Below are 21,094 nucleotides of genomic sequence, written 5' to 3' on the forward strand. Positions count from 1 at the left end.
AAAGGAGAACACGAGGCACAGAAGAAGGAATAAGTATGTATAGGAGACTACCCATATTCAGATCTTGGGCAAACGGCTTTCAAATAGTTTTGTAAAACACTAATCCTTCCATTAGTTATATCCACCTACTTCTTGGATTTCTAATAGTCTTCAGGTGAAATCCCCCCCAGGCAGACCCTACAAGGTCTTGGCATGGGTGTTTAATTTGGAGAGAAGGCGCGGAAATAAATATATGCACTTAGGGCAGCAGGAAGAGAGTAAAGTCAAGAAAGTGTGCATTAATAAGCTGTGAGTAAATGGAGCTCAATCTTCTTGGGGACCTTCTAAGGGGTACGGAAATGCTTTGGCATCGTCCCCCTGGAGAGTGTGGAACTGCTGTATAAGTAGTCCCTCAATGTATGTAAGTTACCCCGAGTTCCTCAATGTATGTAGGTTACCCCTGGGAGTAGTCACAAGCTCTTCTAGGTGGCCCACACACAATCTAGTAAGCTCCTTTGTACTGGAGAACGTGTACAGGTGTCTCAGATGAGAAGTTGACTTGGCATATAGAAATCGCCCATCACACATACAGGTGAACTCTGAGGTGAGTCAATAAGAAATGGGGTGGGGCTTGAAGCCCCTGTCACAAATAGGACTCTTACACCTAGGATGCCCAAACTGAATTTTTGGTTCATGTCTCCATCATGCCATCACTAAATCTACTCTTCCCTGCCTTTCCCCAACTCAGCAAATTAAAACACAGGTTTCTAATTTTTTCAGGCAAAAATCCTTGAATCATCTTTGGCTCATTTACTTTTCTCTTACCCCCTGTGGAATTCCAACACCAAATGCCGTCAGCTTTATTTTCAAATTATACTCAGAATCTGGTCACTTCTTACCAGTTCCACCACCACCAGCCTCGTCCAGGTCACCACTGTCTCTTGCCCAAACTACTGCAGTGGCTTCTTAACCATCTTCCCTGCCCCTGCCCTTGCTCCAAGTGTGTTCTTCACAGAATACCAGACCACGCAGAGCGACACTTTGGAAAGGTATGTCATTTCTCTCCTCAAAACCCTCTACTGGTTCCTCACTTCACTTGGGATAAAATCCCAACTCTTTACCATGACTTACAAAAGCCCTTTCCTATCTCATTCCTATTTCTCTGACCTCTTTTCCTTCTCCTCTCTCATCTTGTTTACTTGATTCCATCCACACAGGTCTTGTCTGCTTGCTTGCTTCTTTCTTTCTCTTTCTTTCTTTCTTTCTTTCTTCCCTCCCTTCCCCTCCCCTCCCCTCCCCTCCCCTTCCCTTCCCTCCATACTGGTCTTTTACCTAATCCTTGAACACAATGAATCTGCTCCTACCCCAGGGCCTTTCCCCTTGCTGTTTCTGTTCCTGAAATGCTCTTCCTTCAGATATCTGTATCATTCTTTCATTTTGTTAAGGTCCAAATATCAGTTTAATAGAAAGAGCTATTTATTCTGACTGTTCAATCTAAAATAACATCACCATCACTCTATTTCTTTACTCTGCATGATTTTTCCTCATAGAACTTATCATCACATAGTTATTTTGTATATGTTTGTATATTTTGCATTGTTTTTCTCCCTCCCCCTCCCAAAAAAAAGCTCCACAAAAAGAAAAAGAAATTAAGAGACTCTGCTATTTTCACTGCTGTGTACCAGCAACTGGAGTAGGGACTACTAGTGGTAGGGGTCCAATATAGATTTGCTAAGTGATTGAATTCTCTGATTTGACCGCGATAGGAGATACATATTGACATGTAATAATCAAACACTTATAACACGGTGACTGGCATTGTCTGATAACAAGTATAAGCAGCTGCTGCTCTTTAGAAGCATAATATATCCAGGCATGAGGATGGAAGACATATCCTGTGCATGGTGAAATTATTGGCATTCTGAGGGCAGGTTATTATACGCAGTGATAACTAGGAAAATGTAAGAAAGAAAGGCTGAGACTGGAGTGTGCAAAACTTCGAATGTTATGTCAGGAGTGGAGAATTTGTTCCACTTAGAAGTGAAACATCATCAACAGTTTCTCAGAAAGGGAGTAAACAATTAAAGAAGAATTTTCAAACAATTAATATTTGATTCTACTCCACAAGGATTTGAGAAGGAAAGACTAAAGCCAGGAAGATAGTGTCATAAATTTGTCCCTCTCAAATCCTCCTTTCTCTCAATACCCAAGACATTGGCATCTGTAACAGCCATAGTTGAAAAAAAACAGCTTCATAGTGGTATAACAGTTACACAAAATATGCATGGATTTAATGCATACAGTTTGATGAGTTTGGACAAATACCCACATCCAAGAAACTATCACCACAATCATGGTAATAGACATATCCATCACCTCCACAATTTTCCTTGGGTCTGTTTGGTGTTGGATGTGTGATGGATGTGGTGGGTAGTAACACATAACATGAGCCCGACCATCTTAAATTTTCAAGTGTGCCAACACAGTGTTGTTAACTATAGGCACAATATTGTACAGCAGATTGCTAGAACATACTCATCGTTTGAACATAGTTTTTAGACTACTGTATCATTTCATACTTTTCATTTTCATTTAGGAAGCTTTTTGTCCTTATTGGTAATGTTAACTAACATACTTTAGCTGAAAAAAAAAAAAAAGGTCTGTCCACAGTTTCCCTGGATTTTAACGTGAACCTACTACAGGTGTGAAAAAAGCTCAGATCCATTCTCCTTCAGGTTATCTGAGAACTAATAAATAAGGTAGTGAAAAAAGATAAGATTGGACGAGGACATGAATGTGCTATGGGCTGTCTGGTGAGATATGGATATGAGTAAATGGAAATAAATATGTCATAGGTGTCTATGGTAAATGGAAAGTAATCTTTACTTCTCTAATTTGTTTCTTATTTAGGGCATAATGCATATTGTCATCTCCCTTTCTCTCTGAGGGAGTGCCATGAATAAAATGAGAGCAATATGCTCAATGTTCTGCTGGGCTGTGAACTTCTGGGGCCATGTAACCCTGGGACTGCCCAGCACAGTAGGAGCTAGGTAAACATATGCTACACGAATCCCTCCAACTCTTTAGAAGACAGATTCCAGAGGAATTTCATTATCTGGCTCTAAATTCTGCTATTCTTCTAAGGGATATGTAATTCCGCTTTGTTCCATAAAGGATTAAAAGTTTCGCTATTCCCTTTAGTAATTAGTTTAGATAAGCCATATCTCATATATCTACCCAATAGACAATAGCTAATGCTCAAATATTTATAGATTTATTTGCACCTGGCTATGTCTGAGAACATTTCATATATAAAAACCAGTAACTATCACTTGAGGATAATAAGCTGGCAAACTTCAGACTATCTGAATATCTTTGTGAACAATCCCAAATGGCTGATTCTGTCAGCTTATGATATTTTTTAAAAAAATGTTTATTTATTTTGAGAGAGAGAGCATGCACGTGCATGCTCAGGAGAGGGGCAGAGAGAAAGAGGGAGAGAGAATCCTAAGCAGGCTCCATACTCAGCACAGAGCTCCCCCTGCACCACCCAATGGGGCTCGATCTCACCACACTGAGATCATGACCTAAGCCAAAATCAAGAGTTGAACACTCAACTGACTGAGCCACCCAGGCGCCCCATGTCAGTTTATGTTAAAAGCCATTTGGTTCAAAATTAAAAAATAAAGAGAAAATTGTATCTACAGAGAAAATTAAAGCATAAGGGCTGTTTGAAGGAATTAGCTAGTCTCAATTCCATCTCGTCACTCAGTTCTCAATCTCCTAGGCACCAGGGATTAAAAGCTCTGATGGAAATGTTAAAAAATACATAGTGAATTAAGAAAAAAAAAAGTATTCTATGTAGCTCAAACTTTGTGACTTTGCTTATGCCATGTTCACTCTTTCAGATGTCTTTTTACAAAATAAAAAAGGAAGAAACTACATTTTTAGCACATCGTTCCTGCTACTAAAAGAGTCACAAGGAAAAGCTGAATTGAAACTAGTGACAAGCTTTTGCTTTGTCACATGATTGTGGCATTTTCTGTCCATATTATTTATGGGACTTCTTGTAATATTTTATGTAAAGCCACCCTATGGAATTTTGTGCTCAGAATGCAGTCCAATTTGGCATCGCAAGTCTCCTGTTTCTATCTCCAGCCCTCTCCACGCACATTCCCTGAGGTCCACTTTTAAGGAAAGTCAGGGCAGAAAGCAGATATTGAAGGAAGAACAGGGTGAGAGGGACGTGCAAGTGTGCGCATGCGCATATGTGTTTTGCACGTGGCCTGCTTTACCATAGTCCAGGGAGCTTCTGGGGAAGTTCTGTGCTAAATCTCAGCACCATAGGCCTTGGCAGCAGGCTCTTGCTTCCCTGGTCTTTTTTGTGGCCTCATTCCCCTTTAGTGTCCGGGTACCTCAGCCCTAACAGAAGGGAGACAAATTAGCTTATCCCATAGAGTTGAAAAGGTGACTCTAATGATGTGCCTGCCTAACAATCAATAAATCATTTAAATGCATTTTCTGATGCATAAAATAATATACTTTTCTTATAATTGGCTTTTATCAGCACTGACCTAGGAATCAGACAGAAAAAAGTGCTCTGAGATGCTGAAATCATTTGCAGCTTGAATAATATTTTTATGATTATATAAAATGGTGAATGCTTATTATAGAATGTTTGGAAAATGAAGAAGAGCAAAAGAAGTAAAGAAAAATCATCTACACCCAGAGGTAGTTGCTGTAAATCTCCTGGCTCATTTTCTTCCTTATTTTTATGTGTACATACATAAATTTATGCATCTAAATTTAAAATTTGATTGAGATTTTAGTGTATATGATTTTGGATTCTGCTTTGCATTTCATGTTATATATAAACAATTTCCGATATCATTTAAAATTATTTGAAAATCTTTTTAATGGTTGATAATATTCTACTGGCTGACACTAACATCAAAATTTATTTAAACATTACCTTATCAGGAAGACTTATAGTATGTTCAGGTTTTCAATAATAGAAGTATTTCTGTGGCAATAATACCAGTTGTTAATCTTTATAATATCTCAAATTATTTCTCTAATCCGAATACGTATAAGTAGAATTACTAGATGAACAGGTATGAACATTTTTGGGGCTTGAAGTCCTAATGGTTTTAAAGAAAAAAAATGTTCATTTATTTTTGAGACAGAGAGAGAGAGAATGGGGGAGGGGCAGAAAGAGAAGGAGACAGAATCTGAAGCAGGCTCTAAGCTCTGAGCCATCAGCACAGAGCCCAATGCAGCACTGGAAATCAGCTGTGAGATTATGACCTAGTCGAAGTTGGACACTTAACCAACTGAGCCACCCAGGTGCCCCCGATGTCCTAAGGGTTTTGAATCACTTTTATGAAATAAAACCCTCAAAGTAGTATAAAAATCAAAGTAACAAACTAAACTATACTTGCATGTATTATTTTATTATGACTATTTAAGATTAGAAAGATAAGAAAATAGAAAATAATTTTGTTTTACTGCAAAGAGGTCCCACATCACATGAAAACTAGAACCTACAGCAATTTAACAAATGAGTCTTCTCTTACAAAATGGGGGGAAAATCTACTATATAAATCTAAGCTTGGCCACATTGTATGAAAAGGTCAAAAGCAAGCTTTAAAAAAAAAAGACATATGGCTATTATTATAGCACACAGAGTGGTCAACCACTTCAAGTTCTTGTGGCCAGTGAGGTCACTGGAGCTACAGGCCGACATTTCTGACAAATTATGCACACTGAGGTCACACTGCTCTATTGAGGCAGCTTTTCATAATTGTAGAGTTGTGTTTACAAAAATATCCTTACTTAAAAATAACCTTTTGTGCCCTCTAGTGTTTAAATTCACCAAATCTTTCCAGACATATATTTATTTTCTCTAAAGTATTGTTGAACACCATTTCATTCCTATTTATACTAAGGGTTTACCTATATATTAGAAGGTGACCAAAATACATACGTTTCCAAAAATTTTTAAGATTGCTTAAAATTTTACATTTCAAAGGAAGTTAGAGCAAGGGACTGGAAACCTCCCCAGGGCAAATCCCACCCACCTCTCTTTTTGTAAATAAGGTTTTATTGGTACACACCATGCTAATTCACTATGTATTTGTCTGTGGGTCCCTGCATTTCCTCTACAATGGCAGGGTTGAATAGTTACTACAAAGATGTTGGGTCCTACAAAGTCTAAAATATTTACTATCTTGACCTTCACAGAAAAAGTTTGCTGGCCGATGGGCTACAGAATTTCCGTGATACTTAGATTTTTAGAGAAAGAGAGAAAAAAAATACATGTATTTTCCCAAAGATGTCGTGGCATTTTATAACGTCCTTTAATTCTACTTTTTTCCATCCAGCAGTGAAATATTAGTTAAAAAAAAGAGCTGCAGGCTTCGTGGTTCAAGTACCAAATTTATATTTTCTCAGTGAAAACATTTGCAGTCCTTCCTTTTTTATAAGATGTACTCAGGGTGATAATATTGACTCCATCATGACTTTGACATTGATATGTTATATTGGTGAAAATATAGTAAGATCAAAGTCTTTACCCATCCAGACCAGGGGTGCAAGAACATTTTTTACCTTCTGAGCTACATCACATCTTTCTGATTAGGCAGAACTTAGACTAGGAATAGAATTAGTGTTCCTATCTCTGTTTATTTGTATACATTTAACAGTAAAGCTTGCAATAACTTCTAAAGCACATACAGTCTGTTTCAAAAGAAAACCACAGGCCCCAAATGGTGTCACTTAGGTAGAGTCCTCAAACCAGAGGTTCATACATAATCTAATTGTAGTTTCAACCTGCACTAGAATTGTAGTCTTAACCAGTCAGTCAGGAAAATTCTGATGGGGACCAAGGAGTCCTGAATGTGGGGCCTCTCCCTCTCCAGAAGGAAGATGAGGTAAACTGTAGGATAAAACCCTCTGCTCTTCTCCCTAAGGAAAAGTGACCACCTCTGAAGCAATCCTTTTCTTTTGTTAATATTTTTTTTTGCTTCATCATTGCTCTATGAAAGCCTTCCATTTTGTACAACTTCTTAGAGATCCTCTCTACTTTTAGGTGGACTGCTGTCCAATTCAATTGTTAAAGTAATTAGATCTTCAAATTTACTCAGTTGAATTTCATTTTTTAACAAATCTGTCTTTAATAAAGTAAACATACCATTTATAATTAACATAGGTTTACTTCAGTGATGTACTTAATTCAAATCTTGCACAGTCACATCTTTCACATATGAACAAAAGCACAATGCACACCAATAATGCTACAGTCCCATGTAGGCAAAATAACAGGCTGCTTCCCTTCCCCGGTACAAATCCCAAATCTTTTTAAGTGTCTGAAATTTTATCTTCTCTTTTGTGTATCTAGAAGGTCTAAAGAAATTTCTGTCCTCTTTTCTGCAATGGTTAATATATATATATTTTCTTTCTTCTTTTTCCCCTTTTCACATGGTTTCCAGGAAGTGGATCTTTTTTATGGCTTTCTAACTTAAGATTTGACTTTGGTTCAAAATGGCACAGCCGTTCTTTTTTCAAAGATACATATCAGCCATACCCTGGTCAGAAATTTGGCATGATAATAGAAGAAAACACAAAACCAAGGGCTTAGAAGAGTGAATGAAAATAGTCTGCATGTACAGGCATCTCATTCCTGGGCACATATTCACGGTGTTTGTACACTATATGCCTGGAGCTGAAGGTTACTGCCCTTCTCAGCTTTATAGACTCTCACTGCATGAATATTCTTCCCTCTTCTTATATTTCCCTTACCCCCAATACGATCCACCTCCTTTTATCCAGCACAGAAGCCCAAATAAATACCCTGCACGGACTTACTTTATGGAATCACATACTTAAAAATGCCTGACTCAAATACCTTAAACCCACAATGACACCTTCAGAAATGTTCAAGAGCAACAATAGCAACAGTAACAAAAAAATGCATGATGAAACACACCATCTCTTATGCACCACGTTAAAAGCAATTAAAATAAAACTTAAAAAGTGACATCATACCTTTATTCCATAAGCAAAATAAATTATTTCCAAACTTACCTGTAAAAGAAAAGAAAAAAAAACAATGAATTTCAAATCAGAGTGCATTTTAATTCCATTTACTCTAGTAAGTTAGGCAAAATTATCATCATAAGTATAGTTAATTCTTAATTATTACTGTGAATCATTCTCTGTAAATAATGCTTTCTAGTTCTTGTAGTTACCAACAGGGCTGGCAGCGACATTCTCTACAGACCAAATGTCACTATAAAATAGAAACTCTTTCCATATGTAGTGTGAATCTGGCAGGTCAGTTTATAAATTTTTTTTTAATGTTTATTTATTTCTGAGACAGAGAGAGATAGAGCATGAGTGGGGGAGGGGCAGAGAGGGCGGGAGACACAGAATCAGAAGCAGGCTCCAGGCTCTGAGCTGTCAGCACAGAACACGACACAGGGCTCCAACTCACAGACTGCGAGATCATGACCTGAGCTGAAATCAGACACTCAACCAAATGAGCCACCCAGGCGCCCCTGGCAGGTCAGTTTTTAGACCAAAAATTCAATTCCCTGGACCTAGGAAATCTGTGAGTTACAAGATCGATTTTGGGAGTCAGATGAAGACAGTAGGGAAGATTGTTTCAGTTAGTCAGACCAACCTGAAGTTAAATCCCAGTTCTCCTACAGCCTGATAACTCATCATTTTATACCCCTTGAACCTCAATGGTCTCATCTGTAAAGTGTGAACATTGTATTTCACTAATTGGAGTATTCTGTGTATTAAATGAAGTCATATTGTAGAATCTCAATAAATAATGTCTTTTTGCTATACTCAAAGCTTCATTTTATGGCAATACTTTGCAGAAAGATAATGTTTAGTGCAATATATAAAGCATGAAAGACCTTTAAGCAATTCACAATGGACAGAAAATATAAACAAATTCTACATTTTCCTGTCTTCCTCATGATGTTGCCAAGTTGGTTTATATGAAATATTGGCCATCTGCTAAGTGGTGAGCAATTTTTCTTCCATTGCAAGTTCAAGTATTTCACTAAAGTTCAAGCAAAGAACTGAGGGTATAGCACTTTGTAGCATGGTCTCTGTGTCTCATATATACACACTATGCTCCCTATTACTGTTGCCTGGGCTTTCTCACTGCAGTTTCACCAGCCTACACTCCATTCCTGATGAGAGCATGGATGCTCTAGCCTCAGGAACTTTGTATTTGCTGCTCCCTCTGCCCAGGAATCCATTGCGCACACCCATGGCCCTCTTCAACTCTTGCCTCAAAGGGCCTTTTCTCAGTGAGCCTCACCTAATTTCACATTTGAAATTCTAACCAGACCCTCATCCTCTGCTTTTAACTCCCCTTCATTGGCACAGTCTTTTCCCAGCACTTCTAACCTGACACATTATATAACATAATGCCACGTCTTATGTTTATTGAGTCTCCCTGACCCTAATACTTTATGTAAGCTACCTAAAAACAAAGATTTCTGTCTGTATTGCTTGCTGCTGAATACTCAGGATCTAAAATAATGCCTGGTAAACAGAAGGTATTAAATTTTTGTTTGTTTGTTTAAGAAATAAATATTGGATACATAAAGCGGCCTAATATAAAAATGTAAATTATACCTATGTAAGAGAAGTATTTTTATTTATGTATCTATTTATTTATAGATATTTAATTTTTATTGATAGAATATGGGATACAGATATTGGCATATTATATAAATGAATATTTAAACTTTTAGCTAGAAGTAATCATTTTATTTTTATTTAATTCTGATGACAGGAATTGTGATAGTCATTTGAACTATTGACTAGTATTTCTAGCTCTCCATCTACAAATCACATGTAGGAGCACCTAATAAACCTCTTGTGGTTGAATGGGGCCATCTGACTAGTCCTGACCAATATCATAAAGTCATAAGTGGCCAAGAACTGAATTGCTGGTGTGAGATCCTCCACCCCTTCCTTCCCCTCTCTCTGCCAGAGAGACTAGCAAAGTCCAGGATGGTAACTCTTGATCAGCCTCCATACTGCAGTGAGGCAGCTACATGTAGCGTGGGGGGAAAAAAAGGTAACCTTTGTTGTCACAACATTTTGAAGGTTGCTTTTTAAGACAGCTTGACTCAATCAATCATGACAAAGAGAAATTATGCACATATAATTAAAAAGTTACATTCAAAGTCTTATTTAAAAAAAACAACTTATTTTCTGTAGTTATTCTGAATGCCCTTTAACCAAATCATTTTGTTTCTGCTGGTATTTAACTCTATATTTCTAAGTGATGTTTACATTGTTTTTTTCTTGATTTTGAAATTTTTAGCTATTATCCATTCATTTCTTGTGTAATCAAGAAAGATTTAATTCTCTTATACTGCTCCCCCTTTCTTTTTTCACCTAGTTACATCACACTTTTTAGTTAAATTTATAATACTGCTTGCATATATTTACTGTATAAATTTTATTTACTGCATGTGCATATGATAATATGTCCTTTATGCTATAACTTTTGTTTTACTTTGAGTTAATAATTGCCTTGTTTTTTTTTCCTATGAAAAATTTTCATTGTTTTAAACATTTTTTTTTCCCCAAACAGTAGCTCATGTTTGCCATAGGGTCAGCTGAGGCTTCTACTGAGGCTTTAATCATCTTCCTTCCCTCTCCTAAAAGTGTCAATCCTGAGAACACTTTTCCATGAACATCTGTACCCAATCTCAGAGCTGGCTTCCCAGAGAAGCCACCTCTGACCATAACAGAGGTGTTCCTCTCATCCCTTGTTTCAGCCCCACATTGCAAACCCACAGTGTGATATATCTGCTCTCTGAGTCGTTAAGCCTCTTCAATAACATTTCTTCAGAATATTCTGTGGTAGAATATTCTGAGGGTGGTAATAGTGTGTGGGTGGAGTGAGGTAGTCTTCCCTCCTACTCCATTCCCTTTCTTTTAAATCCCTCTATTTAATTATAGATGATATGAGCACGTAGTCAATTTGTCACCATAATCACAAATTCACAGTTTTTAGATTATTGATACAATTGCCCTTCTCTATTAACATGGAATAAAAACCACTTTATCTATTTAAAATGGAAATAAATGTGAGAACTTTCTCAAATGGTTGCATAGAATACTCATTTTTTAGATGTTAAGTGTTTAGTTGAATAATAAAAATAAAGACTAAAAAATAAAATAGTTTGGAAAATACTGACTTGGCAGTTTTAAGAAAAAACAGTTTTATTGCAGTCTTTCTAACAGCTTTGGGTGTAATGATTGGAATGTGACTACTCTAGAAGGTAAAGAACATCTGAAGAATAATTGAACCATTCTCCCCTGGAAATCAGTGAATATTAGAGTGAATCATCTTTTTAGTATGCTACTTGGGAATTACTGCAGAAGGCATCTTAAACTAAGTTTTATACCAATCACATCTTAAACTAAGTTTTATACCAATCACAGTGTTTCTGTTATTCCTACAAGAATTCTTTGACTTTAACTGGAAAGGTAAAATAATTTGCTTATTAAATTTGAACAATAAGTTGTTTGAAAAACAACATAACTGTATTGAGGAATAAAGCATGTTAACTCATTTTCAGGTGATTGCTTTATCTATTATATCAAATTATCTACTAAATTAAAATGAATCATATTTGAATTTTGATAATTTAAGGTAAAATTTCCTTTCCCAGAATATTATACAAGTCAATTTCTGACCATCCTGAGATTTATTCAAGCAATCTGTGTACATTTTAAAATCTATCTATCTTTGTATCTCTAGTTTAGCTTGTTCGAAATGTTTTGCATGGGGTACCAACTGGATTAGTTACTCTAGAAGCAAACAAAAAGTTCCATCTTTAATAAAGTTTGGGATATTCACGTAGTATCTCTTTCATGAAGATTAAAATATTTCTTTAGTCTGTTAAAGACTTTGGTAATCTTCCACTAATATATCATTTTAAATTTGTGAATCTCAGCTTATTTGACCGTAGAACCATTTTGTATGCTGCCCCTGTTAATATTATGCTGGAAACAACATTTCACAGAAGCTACTTTGGGATACACTGACATAGGCTACAAGGATTTTTAAGAGCAAGAGATGAAACAAAAACTATTACGAATGTTAAAGAAAAAAAAAAAAAAGAGCTCCAGTGGTCTCGCATGAGAGGTGATTTTTGTGAATGCACCTGATTTCTCAATGAAAAAGGATGAGGGAATAGAGAACTAGCAGTTTGACTCTATTTATGTACTTAGGGTAGCATATGATTCAGGACCCTTTGCTCAAATGTGTCAACCTCATAATGGCTTAATTTACCCATGGTTGTGGGTTCAAGGCTAAGATGTAATTTGAAAATACATCTTTTGTTTTGGATAGAGGAACATCAAGGATCTTTGAGATATCATAAATGATATTAGCCTAATATCAAAATTTTATCTTTGTTGATGTCAGACACATTAAGAAACTAAAAACTATACATACTAAGATTTAGCTTAGAGACTCAAACAATATAGCAAAAATATTTCATCATGATTTTATTTACCTATTTTATGAAATTGTGTGAGCATAGTGTTTTAGAGATGAAGAAATAAGGGGATCAAAAGTTATTTTTCAACCCTAAACTTCCAGATCTTCTTTGTGTATTATATAATGTAGGAATTTAAACTATGAAGTCTATGAGCAGTTTCATGCAGGGAAGTTGGTGAAACATCTGAAATTATATGCATAATTTTGTATATATTTGCATTTCTCAAGCAAGTGGAATCATAGATTTAATCAGATTTTCAAAGCACCCTTAAACCTTCAAAAAGTTTGAAGAGATCATTTGAAGAGATAACCTCTAAGGACTGTTTTTCTTTTCTGGTCTTAGTTTTGTAAGATTTTTTATAGACGATGCATAAGTCATGTTTTGATATTTAATACTTTCTTTGCTGGGATTCTTATTGTTAGATATTCAAAAAATTTAAGAAAACATTGTAAAGACTACAATTAGTTTATGGGAATTAGGTAAATATGTTTAATTGTATAAAATTGTAATATAGTTTTTTTTGTCTTTGTGTGTGTGGGGGTGTGTGTGTGCGTGCGCGCGCGCCCGTGCTTCTGTCATTCTGCTGCTACCACAGAGAGAGAACCACTTTAAACATCTTATTTGAGGGAGAAACTGAATTGCCCACAAGATGGCTCTCCATAATCTTGGGTACACAAATTTCCCAAACCAGTTTCTCAAAAAGTGACTTCTAACATCTTCTCTTTTCTTAAAAATCTTATACTCACAGTAAGTGATTCTCTCTCTGTTTTATTTCCATGCTTGAAAATCTAGCAATGCCTGACAAAGCATCTGTGAATATGTTTTGAGTGACCAGTTTAATTGAACAGATGTTCTAGACATTCATGGATTATTCACTGCGTTATCATCACATTGTTATTTATCTGCTACATACATGGCCTAGTACTGTGCACAGTTGGCTGAATTAAAAACAAAAAGAGTTCAAATTAAAGAGCAAATTATGGTTCTCATATTTCAGGGAAGGTAAGATTTCATACCAAAACATTTCAGAGAATATTTAAATGAAAAATGATTGGTGTAGAGAAATTATAAATACACAAAGAAAAGGAGACATCAGTGTGGGGTTCAATTAGTCGAAAGACCTTATGAGGTTACTTTGGCTTCTAAAGAATGTACAATTTGCATGAGAAGAAGGTAAAGGGAAAAATATTTCAAAAAGGGTAAATAGCACAAGAAAAAACTTGGAGTTCTGCAGTCATGGCAGAACATGCTTAATTATTATAATTAAGACTAGGTGAGTTGCAGAGATTGTTGAAAGTCATTCCAAGGGAAAAGAAAGACAATTAATATTCATATAGGACATACTCAGCAGGTGATTCGTTCTGTAATTAAATGATCTCTCTACCATGACAATATATGTGCCTCTTATTAAATATTGGAATTTTTGTGTTATATTTGGAAATTTTGAGGGTAGCTGGTTCTGTGTGAATTGTAGTAAATCACAGTATACAATTACCAGAGAAAGATCCTCAGAGAAAAACCTAGAATTAAGCAGGTGGACTCTAAGCAAGCAGAAGAGGAAGCTAAACTTTTCTGTCTTGATTCTGAATGTCCTGGGTACAGAATGTATTTTTTAGAACTCTCTCTTGTGGTAAGGTTAAAATGGACACCTCTGCTGTCCACTGTGGAATGGGAGTCAGAAGTAAAACTGCTCTTAAGGGACTGACTAAATTTGTCCCATCTGGCTTTTTGGCAACTCCATTCTTCCAGTTGTTCAGCCCCAAACTTCGGTCAGCCACCATTATTTCTTGTGACGAAGTATCCTCCTTGGACTTCCTGCTTCTTTCTTTATCCCTCTAAAGTCTAATTCCAAATTAGTAATCAGAGTGATCTTGGTAAAACCTTGTTCAAAGTTCCTTGCTGGCTTATTGTTTTACTTAGAAACAAGGCCAAAGTCACTGCTAAGAGCCACCGAGACACACAGGATTTGCCATGGCTCTGGCCCTCAGCCCTGCCCAGGAATCCCCTTACATTTCATCTCCAACTTTGATCCCTCTTGCTTTATTTTTTAATGTTCATGGCACCCAGGCGCTCCTCCTCTGGTACTGGGGTACTCTGCGAGCCTGATACTGTTCACAGTTGGCCGATTTAAAAATAAAAAGAGTTGAAGTTGAAAGTTGAAAGTTTAAGTAGAAACTTTTCTACTTTGCTACTTTCTCTCAGCCTCCTTACTGTTCCTCATCATGGCAGCAATATTCCTTATTCTCCTCCTGCCTCGTACATCCTTGCCTCACATATCTGCCTCCTGCATGTATTTATGAAATGCCACCTCTGCAATGACATCTTTCCTAATCACCCTACTTAAAATTCTACCACAGGCACACATACTCACAACCTTCTTCTCTGACACATTTTTCTTCGTAGCATTCATTTTTCCTCCAACAAGAAGCATTATGAAGGCAGAATTTTTGACAGTTTTGTTCACTGCCGTATCTCTTCTAGCACACAGAATAAAGTTCAGACATAGTCTGTCTGCAAGTAGATATTTATTAAATCACCTTTTTCTTTAAGTCTTGATTTCTGCGCTCCAAAAATCAGAAAATCTGCCAACACGGGCCTGTGTTTTCACGTGGCAATAGCTGTTGGGAGCTTAGAACAGCTGCAAAGACAGATGAGGGAGGACTTTCCCTGTGGCCAGGATTATCACCTGTGAGAGTTGTGCCCTCTGCTGGGGAAGCCCTGGATGGAGAGTGACAGGATCAAAAGAGGTCTATCAATACACCAGCTGGAAGTAGCAGGTGGGACCGATGAAGTAAGTGAGCCTGGATACAGACTTGCCAGTTGGTGCCTGGTGTCCAAGTCCAGGCATGACTGCGTGTGAGGACTTGCGTGAGGGTGATGTGCTGGAGAATGAAGGACAGAGGAAGCTGGGTTTGGAAGAAAGATTAACAGAACTTGAGGATGGACTGGATTTGGAAATGAAGTGAGTAGCGATGACTGCAGTTTCTAAACTGGTGGATTAGGAGAATGGTAATCTCTGATGTCAAAAGAGAATTTGGGAAAGAGTCAATCTAGGAGATCAGAAGGCCTACAAATGCAAAGTAACATACTGATCTCAATGAATGCAACTTGAGTTTGAAGACACAGACTCAAAGGCATTTGATAACAAAAATGGACTTCAAGATCAAAGCCGGAAATGAGGACTCAGGATTTAACTTTACATACTGTTTATATTTTGCCTAGGAAAAGGCACATTATGATAATGACCATCTCAATAAAAGAATATCTAGAACAAGAGATAAAAATAGGGGACAAACGGGAAGAGCCCCAATTAGAGGCCAAGTGGTTAGAAAGAGATTTAAAGGAAAAACTCCTCTCCTTCCCCCACTAGACGTACAGACTTATATAAACATAAGTGTCATTGATTCAGTGTGTTAAAGGCTGCTGCTTTGACATTCCATGTGTGCCTACATTTCTCCATTCTATATCTGATATTATCTCATTGTAGTGAAAACGGATTATAAATGAAACCATGTATATTTAAAAAGTTTCCCTCCTTCTTCTTTCTTGACTTTGTATTTCCAAACCATATATACTGTGTGGAAATCTCTGAATAAAGAGGAAATAGTTCTTTGTGTTGCCTTTTACGTTATTTTAAAAAAAGACTGGTTATTTTTAACTCAAACGCCATGCAAAATTCATCTTTGCCAAAGGGCATATACCAAGGACAGCACCACAAATATAATAGGTGGTCTCCTCGCTTTTCCTTTCCAATGAAACTTGAATCAAGCTAAAGTTTTACTGTTCCAGAAAATATGTAATTTAGTTAAAAGTAGAAGATAAAAGTGATAAAAGTTTTCCTCAAGCTCTTTCAAGCAAGTTTAATCTGCGTAGGTTGGAAATAGTATCTTTACTCCGTTATTAAGGGACAATGCCGTGTGGGGCCTAATGTTTCAGATTTTGGATACTCATTTCTTTGGATTGAAGGTATCATGGGGTATATTTCCATCTTTAATGCTCAGAAGTGGCTTCCTTTGAGTTGCTAAAATATAGTCTGTCATTTTGGCTGCCAAACAGACCCACGGAGGCCTGCTATTTGTATTGGCAGATAAATGACAGCAGATGGAATCAAGCATGCATCCTGTCTCCTTGGCAAGCCTGCAGCCTTAGAAAAAGGGATGTGTCCCTGAAGCGTCATGCAGGTTGTTCCACTAGCATCAGTGTCACTGTCATAGTTGGTGAAAGGGAAATTGGCAAATCACTATACATAGTAGGCAAACTGCCACCCTCACAATTCCTGTAGGCATATTTTCCTCACTCACATCTTGTCTTTTTGCCGAGGGCAGGCTTCTGGGCCAAGATGTTTTGCCATCCTAGAACTTTTTTGGCCCAGTGTGTACAAAGGTAATTAATATTATCATGAAAGTATGTGTTGCCGCTAATATCCCATCAGTGCTACCCGCATAGGAGGAAATGAACACGAAAGTTGTTAATTACAATTTATCAAGCGTATACTATTTACCAGCTTACCATGCTATACAATCACCTTTTTTTACTACTATTAGTAGAAATAATAAAAGCAAACACTTGTAGAGTGCTTATCACAAGGCACAGTTGCAAAGCTTAGAGATATATTAACTTTTAAAATGCTTACAACTTTATAAGCTTTTCATTACCAACCTCCTTTTAGAGAGAAAACTATAACGGTTATTACTTGTAGTACTCCTAGTGGTAATGAGACCAAGCATGAGTGTTTACTAGGTTTAGGCTCTATCAATGTATGTATTTTATATGTGTGTGTACATGTGTGTACATATATATGTATATGTAGGTATATATTCACACCCATGTGCATGCATATATATGCATAGAGATTGTGTGTGTGTGTGCATACATATATACACACACAGACACACATTTTTAATTCTCACAATAGCCCTGTGACTTTGGCATCATAATTTCTATTTAGGAATGAGGAAACTGATAATAGTAATAATAAATAATGCTGATAAGAGTAATAAAAATGAATGTGTAAGTTTAATATGTATCAGCATATTAATGTATGCAATGCAGATATTATCTCAGCCTTCAAGAGGTTGACATTATATACTGGTTCTAGAGATGATGAATCTCTAAGAATTCAATGACAAGTAACAACTAGGTGGGGGCTGGGTTTTCTAATTAGAGAGGGTTCAGAGTTGACTGCTTCACCAGTGTGCTAGACCACAGGCAATATATTCTGGAAACACAGGAGTGAATGAGACACAGAGTTAATACAGAGTGAAGTGTGTTTTACAACATATTACAGCATTTGGAAAATGCAATTGAAAATCTTTCTTGATTTTTTGAGGGCTCACTATGTGCAAAGTAATGCACTAAACCATGGGAGAAATGCAGGATGAAAGAAATACACAAGTCTCACATTCATAGGAACGTGGGATCCTACAGGGGACAGAGATGTGTATGTGGATAATGCAAGAGATCGACTGAGGAGGGCAGAAATGGGAGGGAAAGTGAGAAATGAACTCTGTGCCGCAATGCCAGGCTTATGGTGCAGAACACTAGGGTATTACACTAAAATATTCGAGCTTCTCACTGGGCTATGTGTGTCTCTCTCTTTTGACTCCATTTACATTTAGCTCTGCTGATGTTCTTGCAGCCACTGGTTTTCTCAATTAGTAGAAAAGCGAGGGAACAGCATGGGGTCATTGGCTATAGCTGCTCAGCAATAGAACTGTGCTGCTCTACAGGGAAAAGTCTGGATGTTGTGAAATTCTGTTTACTCTATTCCTGACACACCTGGCTTTCAGGAGGCCTGGCAGTCGGATATGCCAGAGGAACCTGCGCTGGAAAGCCCCTCCTCTGGACAAAGCACAGGACTTTTCTGTTAAATCAAGGAGCTCTCACAGTGTGTGTTCTGCCAACCATGCTGAAGGTCACAAAAACTATCTGGATGCTTTTGAGCCAAAGGGAATTGGAAACCTGCAAAGAACAGCCTGGGTCATGGTAATTCTGACAGACAAAATGTGACTGTAAAGGAGCCAGATGTACTCTGCAAAGCCCTGCACAGAAAACCAACTTCCTTACGCTGTGGTTTCACTCAAGTAGGGTCAACAATGGCACGGAAATCATGGGTTTTATTTTACTCTTTGTAAAGATAATCTCATTGAAGTGTGAATTCAACAACTCACATTGATATAGTGACGTCTTATCCTGATTATTTTACATGATTATCTCCCTTACTGGTGAGACGACTAGAGGGGGAAAGTATCAGTGATAAGTCATCTCTAGAATGAGAACTGCATAGGATAACCTGAACAACGTAACTGCCTTCAATGTCTCCAACCTCACTCATCACCAGCACTAAAACTGCTGGGGTGGTTGGCCAGGTTTTCAGGTCTCCTTTTTCCTGAAAGGTCAAGGGAAGCCAGTCTTACCTCTGCCAGCAAACAGTACCACCGAAGCAACAATGTGACATCTATCAAGTATTAAAAGGGAAATGGAATATTCCACTCAAATATTGAACAATCCCAATTCAAGACATTTAACTGTGATCATGCCAGTTGACACAGGACATTTATCATATTGGGAAATTTGATTGCTTTGGTTCCTTTTAAATTCACAAAACAATTATTTAACTGTTTTCCCCTAATCATACTACATAAGCATAGACTAAGAAACAAGGGTTCTTTGTGCTATGCCTCTCACTACGGGTCTCTGAAACTCTTTTAGTCCATTCTCCCTGTATTTAATGCCACACATGTATTAACTTCCCATTATGGATAACGAATGATTTTTCACTCTTTCCCCAGCTCCCTTCCCCACTTCTCTGCTTCTATCCTCCTACTATAGTTATGTAACAATTGATGGCTAATAAATATTCAGTTTTTATCTTATTATCCCTGGGATGTAATGTTTATTAATAAGCTACACATGATGTCATGACTATGTTTCACTTACTGAATAACCTTTTCTTTTTTCTGAAGTTGTAAATTGCCTCTTTTAAAAAATTTGCTTAATTTTATGTAGCATTATCAGTAATTCTTCCAGAATTTCCCAATATGATTTTAAATAGCTCTTTGAAAAATGTTTTCTGCCTGGGTCAAGCGTATCAATTATTTCATCAGTTCCTCACACTTGACTGATGATTTAGCTGGCTTTAGAGTTATGGGCTGCAAATCATTTTTTCTTAGAAATTTGAATACATCATTCCATTGTCTTGTAGGTATCAATGTGCTTTTGAGAGGATAAATCAATACCACATGAACCCCTATGAGAAATGTACTGTGTGGGTTTTTTTTCTTCTCCTCTTAAAGTTTTTGGGAACTTCTATTTGTAGCTGTGGCCTGAAATGTCAATACATATTTTTCTAATGGGTCTATTTGCATTATTGTGATAGGTACTCATAAGCCTTTTAATGAAGAAAAATATGTCCTTCAATTTAAGGAAATTTTTGTGTTTTTTATTTGACAAGTTTATTTCCTCTATTTTCGCTCTTTCTTTCTCTCTCTTTCTTTCTCAAACACCTAGTAATTAGATCTTAGACACAGAATTATTTTTCCAATCTTCCTAGCTTTTATTATCCATCTCTTTGTCTCTTTATCTGCTGGTAGATTTCTAAAACTACATCTTTCAGCTCTCTCATTGCATTTTTAATTTTACCTATCATTGTTTTATATTTTCATAAGTTTTTGTTCTTATTAATTTTGTATGGTATCATTTTGTTTTATAAATGTAGTAAGTTTACTACATTTTGCTTAAAATTTCTATTTGTTCCATAAATTGTTTTTATATCTTTTTTTATTATTGTTGTTATTATTAAAATTTTCATTTGTTTTGGACTTTATGTTGAAAGTTTCTTTAAAATTTGTGGGGCCTTGGATGTCCATTCATTTTAAAGAGGAAGATACTAAAATGCTGAATGGGAGCTCTGCATGACTTAAGTGGGCTTGGGCTTGGAGAGTCTTGGGATTCAGTGTAGGGTACATGGGGAATAAAGAACCTCGCCTTTTCCACCAGGCAGCCACATAATCACCAATGGTGATTCCATTTTCTACAGAAGGATTCTTCAGTCTCCTGCCTAAGCATTAGAAGCCTAACTGACGGAGTTCCTGTCCCTAAGCTTCACTAGAGAAGTCAGGGCTTCTCTATTCAATTGATAGACTTTTTATTTAATCTTCTACCTTCCACTGTGCCTGGTATCTCCAAGTTGGAATCCACTTGTTGAATAAATTTCCAATCCTCTGATGAGGATGGAGTGGAACTGGTCTCTACCTGTGCAGCGTAAGAGGAAGACCTATGGAAAAATCCACTTCATATGCAGATTTTCCAGAAATTTCTGCTTATCTTAAAATATACTTGGTTCTTCAATTCCCAAGTCTTCCCAGATGTCCACAAAGGGAATGGCTTCCTTTTCCTTACACTTTCCTCTTTAAGCGCTTTGTAATTAGCATTCCCAACCTGGCTGTTTCGTTCTCTATTTTCCATTTCTAAAATATACCTTTGCATCTCCAGTTGTCTCCTTTCTCATCCCACTATTCTTGGGGATTTATACTCTCCTATTCCTTTACCATCATTTTCATTTG

The 21,094-nt window shown here is 36.9% G+C and overlaps 1 protein-coding gene across 2 annotated transcripts in view; it reads right to left on the bottom strand.

Annotated features, from left to right (window-relative positions):
- The window catches only part of PDE4D (phosphodiesterase 4D), a 585,222-nt gene that overhangs the window by 359,875 nt on the left and 204,253 nt on the right, over positions 1 to 21,094 (bottom strand). The gene's annotated exons all lie outside the window — the stretch shown is intronic.

Source organism: Panthera uncia (genome assembly GCF_023721935.1).
Source record: "Panthera uncia isolate 11264 chromosome A1 unlocalized genomic scaffold, Puncia_PCG_1.0 HiC_scaffold_17, whole genome shotgun sequence".
NCBI lineage: Eukaryota > Metazoa > Chordata > Mammalia > Carnivora > Felidae > Panthera > Panthera uncia.